This window comes from Theropithecus gelada, chromosome 13, assembly GCF_003255815.1.
Source record: "Theropithecus gelada isolate Dixy chromosome 13, Tgel_1.0, whole genome shotgun sequence".
NCBI classification, from domain to species: Eukaryota; Metazoa; Chordata; class Mammalia; order Primates; family Cercopithecidae; genus Theropithecus; species Theropithecus gelada.
Window position 1 is genome coordinate 93,460,596 of NC_037681.1, and position 12,963 is coordinate 93,473,558.

Below are 12,963 nucleotides of genomic sequence, written 5' to 3' on the forward strand. Positions count from 1 at the left end.
TACTTGACTTCATTTCTGTATGTGCCACCACAAACTATCCCCTCTTTTTAAAATCTCTATTCCCGGGGCTTCTATTACACTCCTCCTTGGTTCTCCCATTCTCAGTCTCCTTCAATAATTCTTCTTCTTCCCTCTACCCCTGAATACCTCCTTGATCATTTCTTCTCACTCTTCATATATATATACACCCTCAGAGATGTCATCAATACCTCAGTTCTTAGTATTAAACAAGTCTGGTTACCAAACCAATAACAGCAGGATATATCTCTGTCAAGTCCTATAAACCTGAATACCTAACCACCATTCATCCTCAAAGACATCACAAACCGTGCATGTCAAAAACTACTCAGCTGGGCATGGTAGCATGTACCTATAGTCCCAGCCACTCAGGAGGCTGAAATGGGAGGATCTCTTGAACCAAGGAGTTTAAACCCAACCCAGATAATACGGCAAGGGGCATGTCTCTTGAATTTAAAAAAAAAAAAAAATTATTTAACTTTCTACCCAAACCCACATTTCGCTCCTAGTATTCACCATCTCAATTGAAGATAACACCAGCTACTGAGTTACCTAAACTAGAAATATGTATGTTAACCTTGACACCTTACTTCACCTCACACCTCCTCATAACTAGTCACCAAGACCTATCGTTTCTAATTCCATAATGGCTCTTCTATGCTCTTTCCCCTCCCTATTCACCCAGCTACTGCCTTGACTCATGTCCTTATCATCACTCTTCTGAACATTTGTTTTTATCACTTTCCCCTTATATTTGTAACAATTCATCTTCAATACTTCTTTGACAGTAATTTTTTAAATGAGACCTTGTACTCGGAAATTGAAAGACAGAAATACACACACATACACACAACTTTAGGATCTTGTTTCAGGATCAAGTCCAAAGTCCTTAGCATAGTATGTAAGACCCCCTCCATGTCCAGCATTATCTCTGAATACTCCCCACATTCACTCTACAACTCTACTTGAAGTTCCTTGAGCGTAGCATGTATTCCCTCTGCCTGCAATCTCCTTACCATCACTTCTCTGGCAAATTCCTACTCATCTCTCAAGGTTCAGCTCAAAAGTCAACTCTTTCCTAAAACATCTCTCCTTAACACAACTACTATAACCTGATACAGAAGCTCCTCACCTTTTTAGTTTTTAGGATTTGTTTTTGTTTTTGTTTTGAGACAGGGTCTCACTCTGTATCCCAGGCTCAATCGATCCTCCTGCCTCAGCCTCCTGAGTAGCTGGGACTACAGGCAGGCACCAACATGCCTAGCTCATTTTTTTGTAGAGACAAGGTGTCACTATGTTGCCTGGGATGGTCTCAAACTCCTGGGCTCAAGCAATCCTCCCACCTTGGCCTCCCAAAGTACTGGGATTACAGGTGTGAGCCACCAAGGTAGAACATAAGAAACTATTCATAAAACCAAAGCAACCATGAAGAGCTTAAGCTTGCATACTCTGGAGGAATTTACACTAAACAAGACTATGAGTCCATTCTTTAAAGATTCGAATTCAATACTATTTTTCTCCTACTTGCTGATATTAGGCATCTTTTCCCAAATGAGACCAATTTCTTTTTTTTTTTTTTTTCGTTTTGGTAGAGATGAGATCTTGCTACATTACCCAGGGTGCTGTCAAACTCCTAGCCTCGAGCAATCCTACCACCTCTGCCTCCCAAAGTGCTGGCATAACAGGGTGTGAGCCACCACACCCAGCCAAATTTAATCTACAATAACAGTCTGTTGCAGCATGTATTAGTCTAGTTCTACTTATTTCATTTTTTAATAGTTTTTTGGGGGTTTTTTTGGTTTTTTTTTTTTAGAGACAGTATCTCACTCTGTTGCCCAGGCTGGAGCACAGTGGCACAATCAAGACTCACTTACAGCCTCAAATTTCTGGGCTTAAGGGATCTTCTAGCCTCCACCTCCTAAGTAGCTAGGACTACAGGCATGCACCACCACACGAAGCTAATTTTTAAAAATTTTTTTAGCAGAGATGGGGTCTCACTATACTGCCCAGCTGGTCTCAAACTTCTGGGCTCAAGCGATCCTCCCACCTCAGCCCCCCAAACTGCTGAGATTACGAGCATGAGCCACTGTGCCTGCCCATAGTCTAGTTTTATAAGGAATATATTTAAAAATCTATATTTTTAAGGATGAAACAAAATCTATTGAAGCACCTAGCCCTATCCTTGATAAGGAGTGTGTGATAAGGATATAGGATAAGAGTTACTCCTGAACAGTCATGGTATAATCATTCACCAACTGGCTCTCACTTTGACACTGTATAAATTTGAACTGGTCTTGAACCTATGAAGCCATATGTGGTTTGAGGTAAATTTCACCAGGAGTACTGTCATCTTGTTTTGCCTCAAAGTTCTTGAACAAATGCCTAGTATTATCCAGAAGTTACATTAGGATAATGGGCCTAGAAATCAATGGGCACCACTACTAAAGATATTCACTGGTGGAAAGCACAGTTAATGTCCTTTTACTTTGGAATGTTTATTTGTTCATATTTTTGAAAGGGTACTACGGTGAACACTCTATACAGTAATGATTTATTTACATGTCTATCTGCCCTATAAGACCATGAGTTCCTTGAGAGTTTACACCTGGAACAATGGCTGTATCCCACAGAGAAAGCATTATAAAGTGACGAAGAGCCAAAGCAGTGCCCAAAAATGTTTCAACATTTCAACTTTCCCCAAAGAGAAGCACTAGAGTTCAATAATAAATATTTTTACCAAAAAGTCAATTCAAGTTCTAGCAGTGCAAATAATTTGCACTTCAGCTAAAATGTTAAATAGAAAAAGAAAGAAACAGAGGAAGAAAAGGAGAAATTTAGATGGCTAAAGGAAATCTATTATAGGAGGAGAGTAGTGTCTGGCAATAATTTGTTATTTCCCTAGCTCTCCTCTAACCTTCTCTGGAAGCTAGGAGAAGGAATATGATTAAACTGCAACAAGACCTGGTTCTGAAGAGAACTGATGTTTCTGGCCCTTGTTGCCAACAGAAGGGGGAGGGTGACAGCAGTCCCTACGGGCTTTTAGAAAAAATTGCTTCCAGGTGGAAATTTTTTATGGTACTGAGCAGCCTGGAGCCATTTTTTGCTTTACTTCTTAACTACTGATGATTAAACCATGGACAATCAGGCTGCAACAATGGAAACAGTTAGACGGCTCTGAAACATCATGGTTACATGCTCCAAATTACAAAGTTAACTCTCAAAGGAGAGAAACATTTTGTTGGCAAAATCTTTTTCTAAGGGGGGGACGTTTTTAACTGTGGGCGGGGGGGGTGTCAGGTGGAGTCTGTCAAAGATTTATATTTGGTAGAATATAAAAGTAGCCAAGAACTCTGTATCATAATGATAAACATCAGTCCCATGCCAAACCTAGACACTGTAATGTAGAGTCATAGGGAGCTGAACAAAGGACAATGCTAAATGTCCTGGTATTTCACAATTTTTCATTACTTTATTTTGGCCTGGATTAAGCATTCTATTAAATGATTATCATAGATGCCTGTAGGGAAATCCAGCCACACAACATGTGGGACAGCTAAGTCGATTTATACCTAATCATGGTTCTGAAAAAAGTTGTGATATATATTTCTGAATTCGGAGTGATGGCGCAAGAACATTAGCAAAAAAAAGTTACTTACAATAGTAACTCATGAAAAGCACACAAAAACAGAGATCAATTATTTGACCACCCAGTAATTTAATCTAGGCTATTTTATTACCACAATATCATACAGACCATTAAAGGTTAAATTCAGCCCAAAATTATAAAATAGCAGTAAAAGTAAGCATTTTTTAAATATGTGCCAAATCCTGTTAAATATTTTATATTCATTAACTCATTTATTCCCCAAAAATAATCGTAGCAGAAGTTATTATCATCATTTTTCACATGAAGCAACCTTTCTCACATTGCCAGTACATAGAAGCATTTACCTTTCCCAGGTTGCCACAGTTATATAAAGGATAATAAAATGAAGGAAACAGGATGAGGGAGAGGAAAAGGAAGATGAGTAAATGGAAGAGGAAGAGGAGAGCAAGAAGGAAGGTGAGGTGAAAAACACAGATGTAAAACTATATACACATTCAATATAAAGTTAAATATGTCCAAATATTTTAATTCAATTCTATAAAAAATAATCAAGGACAGAAAGAAAACCAGCAAACTAATACAATGTTTAGATGATGCAATTCTGAATTTTTTCTATTTCTGTATTACTTTATCTATTACTTAAATAAACATGTATTGCTTTTCCAACTGAAAAAATAAAATGCATTTAAGACTCTAGAACAGTACCTGGTTCATAGTAGATGCTCGATAAAATATTATTTAAAATGAAAACCAAACAACAACAAAAATTCAGTGTAACTAGAAGTCTATTTTTCAATAATTATCTAAAATGAAAAAAATGCTTAAAACAATAATGTAGTGGTTAACTATAACAAAATGGAGTCACTTATGTCAAAATTTAACCAAATTGAAGTCAGGGAAGGCCATAAAGAAACTCTCTCCCTTGCATTCCTGAAATACCTGGACATCTTGTTAGTACTTGTAAACAGAGCAAACAGATTATCACAGGAATTTCCTCTGGCCTACAGTATTTCAGATAAGACATTCAAACCTGGACAGTTGCCCAGCAACAGCTATCTCCCCAAATGAATTAGTGCGAACTCCTACAATGTGTCCCTGAGATCAATGAGCTTTGTTTCAAAGCAGTTTGCCTAAATTTCTCTTTGTCTTTAAAAATTCCCAGTTTGTCCTAGTTTTCCTCATGTGGGCCTATGATTTTCATAGCATGTACACCCTAGGTTGCAAACCTTTGCTATTACCAAATAAACTCTTTTGTTCTAAACAGCCTGTCTCTCTGAGTTCCTTTTTTAGGTTGACAAATGAAATGAAAACTCCTTCTCAGGATCGATCCCTCACAAACCCAAGAAGCAATGATCACTGGTCAGAATTTTTAAAATTTAGTATCTTTTCCATATTCTAACTTCCTCTTGTAATTAATCATGATATCAAAATGGTTTTAAAACATATATATGGGCCAGGCACGGCAGCTCATGCTTGTAATCCTAGCACTTTGGGAGGCCGAGGCAGGAAGATTGCTTGAGCCAATGAGTTTGTGACCAGCCCAGGCAACATGGCAAGATCCCAATCTCTACAAAACTTGTAAGAATTAGCTGAGCATCATGGTGTGTGCCTGTGGTACAGCTGTTCAGGAGGCTGAGGAGGGAGGATCACTTGAACCTTGCAGGTCGAGGCTGCAGTGAGCCATGTTTGCACCACTGCACTCCAGCTTGGGTGACAGAGTGAGTGAGACTCTGTCTCAAAAAAAAAAAAAAAAAAAAAAGTACATACATTTGATATCCTGAAATTCTTAATTTAAGAATTGATGCAGCAGATTCCTAGATCCCTTCTACTGCAACTACAGAACCCATCAGTTAATGTTATTTTATTATCCCTCAAATGGGAAGGGGAAAGAAGAGAGTAGCTTCAAAGGTTATTATGATGGAACATCTGATCTATTAGTAAATAACTTGATTTGTCAACTGAAAAAGTAAGCCACTTTCTTTTGCTTCCTAGTCCACTAACAAGATATGCAAAAAAAAAAAAAAAAACTCCCTACAAACATCATAAAGCTATTTACAAAAAAAAATTTTAGACGAAAATAAATCTGGTCCCCCTCTTCTCACATCATAGGTGCCATGTTTCCATTAGGAAACAATTTTGTGTGTTTTTTCTAGAAGCATTTGTTTGAGGACAGTATAGACTAGCCCATTTTAATAAACTCTCTTTAACACTGAAGTGTACAGGGAAAAAAGGAACCTCAGAGATGATCCAGTCCAATTTCACAGACATAACAGATTTTCCAGCTATGTCCATAAATACTAGTCCAGGTTCTGCTGGAACATCTCTAGTAAAAAGAAGTTCACTGCAAGGCAAAGAATCCCATTTCAACAGCTGTTGCAAAGTTCTTATACAAAACTAAAACTTACCTTTCTATAATTTTCACCATTTAAATTATTTTTGCCCTAAAAAGACCAGAGAGAACAAGTCCGTGATCCCTTTTTTTCCCTCTCCAGACTAAACAATCTCAAATTATTCAACTATTCTACATATAAACAGCCTTTCAATTCTAGTTTTACCCCCTGGACATGTTCCAGCAGTCACTTTTCTTTAAGTGTAACAACAAAGACAGTATAGCACAGTGAGCAAGAACACAGGCTTCACATACAGACTTTCAGGATTTGAGCCTGAGTTCTGCCACTTAATAGTTGTGTGATCTTGGGCAAGTTTATTAAACCTCTGTATACTTCAGTTTCCACATCAGCAAAATGCAGATAATGGCAGAAACCATTTCATACAGTTGCTGTGTGAAGATTAAATGAGATAATGTTAGAATTCTGAACAGTGCCTGGCATACAGAAAACATTCTATAAATATTAACAATTTTTAAATCAAGCATGGTCAAAGTAGACAAATAAGGCCCATCTCCTTTAACCTTGTTACTTAGCTCCTATTAACAGCCTAATACTAATGCTTATGCAGTTTTGACAGTCATATCACGCTGTATATTGAACTCAGAGTCATAAAATTTTTCCATGTGCTTTTCTATATTGCTATATGCAGGTAGTTGATACTCTGAATCTACAATTTACTACTATTAACTATGGTCCATTTTTCCAGTCTTGTGAGACCTTTTGGGACAATGACTTTGCCATTTCAACTTTTCATTTCAATGTTTCTCTTTGTTAAGTAGGTACAGAAAGATTTTCACAAAAGAAAAACTCCAGTGTGGGAAAGGGCAGAAACCCAAAAAACTCTAGAATCTAAGAAAGAAGAACCGAAGAACCCTGGCATGCACCAACATTTAAACGGAGATTTGCTGGTTTCCAGTTTTAACAGGGAAGACTGTTAATCACATAACGTCAAGTAGAGACTTGAAAAAGTTAATATTGATTCTTTAGAAAAAGTCCAGGAAATAGAAAAAGCCACCAACCTCACTTCCTTAAGCCAATATTCAGCCTCCCAACTGTGTCCAACTTGGAGAGAATTTGTCACAAGCCAAAGCTTTTCATGTCCCTACCTTTTGAAGGCACAATGGAAACAATTCCCAGAACAAGGGAGTTACCTCAGTGAACTCTCTGCTCTTTCAAGTTGCAAGGACAGTTGATTCACACCATGTGTCAGACAGAAACACCAGTGAAAACCAACTGAGATAAATTTTAGGTCTCCAGAGCTGTTTAATATTAAACTGTATTAAATCATTGTTATAGCAAATTATAAACAAAATATTTTCTTTACTCTTCCTCTCAAATGCTTCTTCTCTTGAAAAGAAATTTTAAGGTAATTCATAGTTCCAAGGTCATAGATGCTCCACCAAAGAAATCATTTCCAAATGTTAGCATCCAGAACCAATGATCTGGATCATACTCCCATCAAACTGCCCTGGCATATCATACAGTAAGCTTTGATACATAACCTTCTAGGTTTCAAGACAGTGTTAGTTTAGTGACAGTCATAGACTTAGAGTAAGACCTCACTTTTTCAACTGTCTCTACATGAAGTCATCTTGGTGTCCACTCTATTCAATAATTTTACTTTCTACTTAGATCAAGAAATCAACTATATGTTAATCTACATAAATAATACTAAGTTGACTTTATTTTTAATACTATGAATGGTAAGACTAAAACCTGAAACACGTAATAATGTTCATCAAATGTCTGACCTGAAATGAGCATGTAGACAAAGTTAACATTGAAGAAGAAAAAAAAAAAGACCTGAAACAACCTTGATCTACATGAATTTATTTGAAAAAATGGTCCTAGAGCAATCAAAATAAAATTTAACACAAGTGATAACAAAACTCAAATCATAAAAGTTGAGGAAAAACTAAACCAACAATACAAATATTTTAAGATAAAGCTTAACATGTTAAGAGACACCTTTCTGAAAACAGAGACCACTAAAACTGCATTAGTTCAATACAAGGAATTAAGAAATTACAATGGGTAATGGTGGAAAGCAAATTTCACTTCTCTCAAAAATGACATATGATGCCAGGCAGAGGGGCTCACGCCTGTAATCCCAACCCTTTCAGAGGCTGAGACGAGTGAATCCCCTGAGGTCAGGAGTTCAGGACCAGCCTGGCCAACACAGCGAAACCCCGTCTCTACTAAAAATACAAAAATTAGCTGGGCATGGTGGTGTGCACCTATTATCCCAGCTACTCAAGAGGCTGAGGCAGGAGAATCACTTGAACCCAGGAGGAGGAGGTTGCAGTAAGCCAAGATTGTGCCACTGCACTGCAACCTGGGTGAAGAGCAGGACTCTGTCTCAAAAAAAAAAAAAAGATGTATGATTAAAATGTATTAGATATCTACCTGAGGCCTCCTGTACATTTTCATTACTCTTCCATTATCAATAGATCAATCTTGTTTGGGCTATGTAACTTCTTTAGAGAATCTGATATTCTACATAGGTGAACTCTAAACTCAACAAAGTGATGACCTACTATGACCCCAATCATCGTTGAAGAAACAAAGTTGCTTACCAATAAATTACTTCTCCGAAGTGTTATATTTAGGGCACTCTCCCAAAGTTATGAAATATCACCACCACATTCTAGCTCTCCAATCTATAGTGTAACTTGATTATTTATTTAAAGAGGGAAAGTAGCAGCATCTTTTTTTTCTAATGTTCAAAATGAACCAAACTAAAGTAGACTTTTAAAGGGCAAGAGAGATTTGACTATTAAATAATAAAATAAATGGCCTCAGAAAATTAAATGGACACTGTTTTCTCAGAAATTTAACAATATTGGCTATGTTATATGGTTTGGGCATTTTCCTGCCATAGGCTCATTTAGTATCTATTTACTGAGAACTTACTAAAAACAAAAAGAAAAGAGTATCTTCCTTTGAGGGTGCCCATACTATAATTAGTAAGGAAATAAGAAACCACAATGAAAGGTAATTATAAAACTGTTCAATGGCTAAGGATGGTAGCACATGCCTGTAATCCCAGCTACTCAGGAGGCTGAGGTCAGAGGTTCTCTTGAGCCCAGGAGTTCAAGATCACCCTGAGCAATATACTGCTCATCTCAAATTTAAAAAAAAGAAAAAAAGCCAGGCGTGGTGGCTCATGCCTGTAATCCCAGCACTTTGGGAGGCTGAGGTGGGCAGATCACAAGGTCAAGAGATCAAAACCATCCTAGCCAACATGGTAAAACCCCATCTCTACAAAAAATACAAAAATTAGCTGGGCGTGGTGGCATGTGCCTGTAGTCCCAGCCACTTGGGAGGCTGAGGCAGCAGAATTGCTTGAACTTGGGAGGCAGAGGTTGCAGTGAGGCGAGATGGTGCCACTGCACTCCAGCCTGGTAACAGAGTGAGACTCCGTCTCAAAAAAAAAAAAAGAAAAGAAAAAACCTGTGTATAAAGTAATACAACATTTAAATCTGTTACACTTAGGTGATACAGCAATGAAAAATAAAGGAATGTTCAGTACAGAAATGGATTAGTCAGAAAAGGCTTCTTGGAGTTGCTAACAAACACTAATAAAGAAAAATAAACCTTAACAGCAAAAGCAGAGGGAAGAAAATAACACACAAAACACAAAGAAAGAATGACTGCAGACTTCTCATCCAAATTATATAACGAAGAAGACAATGGAAAAATATCTGAAAAGTGCTAAAGGAAAAAAAATTGTAAATCAAGAATTTTATACCCAGCAAACATATCCATCAACAAAGCAAAATCTTAGAAAATTTGTTGTCAGCAGACCTGTAGTATAAAAATTGTTAAAGTAAGTTCCTCAGGCAAATATAATATAAAATCTGTTCAAAATCTGGATCTTCACAAAAGCATAAGGAGCAAATAAACTGGTAAATATACAGGAACATACAAAATATTTTTATTATTTTAAAATTTCTTTTAAAAAATAACTAAAAACATTATTTTGTTCAAAGCAAAAATAATGATAATGAACTATGGAATTCAAAACACGTGTATAAGTAAAATGTAATTAACGATAATTCAAAGATCAATGGGTGAAATGAAAATATACTGTTTTAAGGATTGTATGTTATACATAAAGACGTGTAATAGCATTTGAAAACACATTGCGATAACTTAAAGATGCATACTGTAAACCCTAAAGTAACCACTAAAAACAAAACAAAACAAAAAACACGAAGAAGTTATACCTAACAATGGAATCTTTAAAAATATTTAGTTGTTCTAATTCAGTTAAGGAGAATATGAAATGAGAAATAAAGGGAAAAAAAAAGATGAGACAAACAAAAAACAAACAGCAAGATAACAGAGTTAAATCTAGTCATATAGGTAATTGTGTTAACATAAATTATTTCCTCTTTTCCTGTTTTCTTTATAATTAATTGAGTATACTTCCATTTCCCCCTTCCTGTATTTAGAGCTGTTGTTGTCATTCCTTTGTATAGTACCTTGGTGTTGTTTTGTTGTTTATGTTTATCCTGCTCAAGGAGTTGTTTGAGCTTCTTGAATTTCCATTCCTGTTTTCCAGAGAAAGTCAATTGGAACGTGTTCTTTCTTTTTTTTTTTTTTTGACAGGGTCTCACTCTGGCACCCAGGCTGGCATGCAGTGGTACGATCTTGGCTCACTGCACACCTCCCAGACTCAAGGGATCCTCCTGTCTCAGCCTCCCAAGTAGCTGGGACTACAGGTGCATGCCACCATGCCCGGGTAATTTTTGTATTTTTTGGTAGAGATGGGTTTTCACCATGTTGGCCAGGTTGGTCTCGAACTCCTACCTCAAACAATCTGCCCTGCCTCAGCCTCCCAAAGTGCTGGGATTACAGGCATAAGCCACCACACCTGGCCCAATTTGAACTTTTATAAATGTTTCCATTTTTAATTTTTGAGAAGTAACCCCATATCTTCAAATAATATAATATTGACTGGGCACAGTGGCTCACACCTGTAAACCCAGCAGCTTGAGAAGCCAAGGCAGGCAGATTGCTTGAGCCCAGGACTTTGAGACCAAACTGGGCAACATGGTGAAACCTTTTCTCTACAAAAAATACAAAAATTAGTCGGGTGTGGTGGCATGCCTGTAGTCCCAGCTACTCGGGAGGCTCAGGTGGGAGGATCACTTGAGCCCAGGAGGTCAAGGCTCCAGTAAGCTGTGATTGTACTACTGTACTCCAGCATGGGCAATAGAGCGAGCCCTTGTCTTAAAAAGATAATACTGCCATTTTCCCTTTATCCATTGAGATATTGTCTATTTCCTATTATAATTGATCAAAAATTACCTCATCATACCATGTCATTCCTTTTCCTCTCCTCTCAATACTTATATATCCCTTTTTGTTTTTCTAAAGATTGCTTTTGTAATATAAATAATATAGTTATGCTTTTGTTTCTTGTATTACTAACAACAGATTATCTTGATTCCCAACTATGCAAAATGAAGCATTACCTCCTCCTTATTTTCTCTTTTTTTTTTTTTTTTTTTGAGACAGAGTCTCACTCTGTTGCCCAAGCTGGAGTGCAGTGGTGTGATCACAGCTCACTGTAGCCCTGACCTCCCAGGCTCAAGCAATCCTCCCACCTCAGCCTGCAGAGTAGCTGAGACTATAGGCATGTGCCACAACACCCAGCTAATTTTTTCATTTTTTGTAGAGATGGGATCTCACTATGTTACGCAGGTTGGTCTCAAACTCCTGGGCTCAACCAATCCTCCTCGGCCTCCCAAAGTGTTGGGATGACATGCATGAGCCACAGTGCCTGGCCCCCTTACTTTCTCTTTATATCTTTTCCTTACTTTCCCCAAATGTGGAAATGAATTTTATACTGATAAAGTTGATAAACACATATATTCTGTTCTATAATCCTAATTGTTTTTCATAGATGGCCCATACTTTATGTTTGCAAACAAATAACATTTGCATTATTTTAACTATACAAATATTCTTCACTTTTAAGCCAGATTGTCTACTAATATTGCCATTCCTTCCTGGCTGGAATCCCTTTGTCTGTAAATCTCTTTCTTGAAATTCTCGTTTCTTCTGCTCCAATCTAAAGTGATACTCCCAGCCAGGTATGGTGGCTCACACCTATAATCCAAGCGCTTTGGGAAGCCAAGGTGGGAGGATTACTTGAGCCCAAGAGTTCATTACCAGCCTGAGCAACACGGTGAGACCTCATCACTACAAATATATATATATACAATTTTTTTTTTTACTTAATAAGGTACCTTCCATTTAGGAAGAAAAATTTTTTAAAAATTAGCTGGGCATGGTGGCACATGCCTGTAGTCCCAGCTACTTGAAAGGCTGAGGCAGGAGGATAGCTTTAGACCAAGAGTTCAAGACTATAGTGAGCTCCAGTACACTCCAGCCAGGGCAACAGAGCAACACCCTCTCTCTCAAAAAAATTTAAAATAAAAATAAATAAACGAATGCTTCTCCAGGTCTTCTGCATACCTATTTATGATATTCTTTCCTGACTGACTAACAGAACTGCTCAGGCAGTCAGGCGCGGTGGCTAATGCCTATCATCCCAGCACTTTGGGAGGCTGAGGTGGGCGGATCAGCTTAGGTCAGGAGTTCAAGACCAGCCTGGCTAACATGGTGAAACCCCCCTCTCTACTAAAATACAAAACTTAGCCAGGCATGACGGCAGGTGCCTGTAATCGCAGCTACTGGGGAGGCTGAGGTGAGAGAATCGCTTGAACCCGGAGGTGGAAGTTGCAGTGAGCCGAGATTGTGCCATTGCACTCCAGCCCGGGTGACAGAGCAAGATTCTATCTCAAAAAAATGAAAACAAAAACAAAAAACAGAACTGCTCCAGCAACCAGAAATTAAGGGAACAAAACACTGGAGAAGAGGGGAATAGTAAGAATGGGTCAGCTAATATTCTTCAGTCACTTTTTCTCCCTCAAG

General features: G+C 37.7%; 1 protein-coding gene and 1 non-coding gene across 8 annotated transcripts in view; one reads left to right on the forward strand and one right to left on the reverse strand.

The window, feature by feature from the left end:
* Window positions 1-12,963, reverse strand: part of EXOC6B (exocyst complex component 6B) — a 721,163-nt gene that overhangs the window by 642,758 nt on the left and 65,442 nt on the right. The gene's annotated exons all lie outside the window — the stretch shown is intronic.
* On the forward strand, window positions 7,739-7,803 carry LOC112605480. Its single transcript, XR_003115466.1, has one exon. It is a non-coding gene; the product is annotated as a small nucleolar RNA SNORD78 (small nucleolar RNA).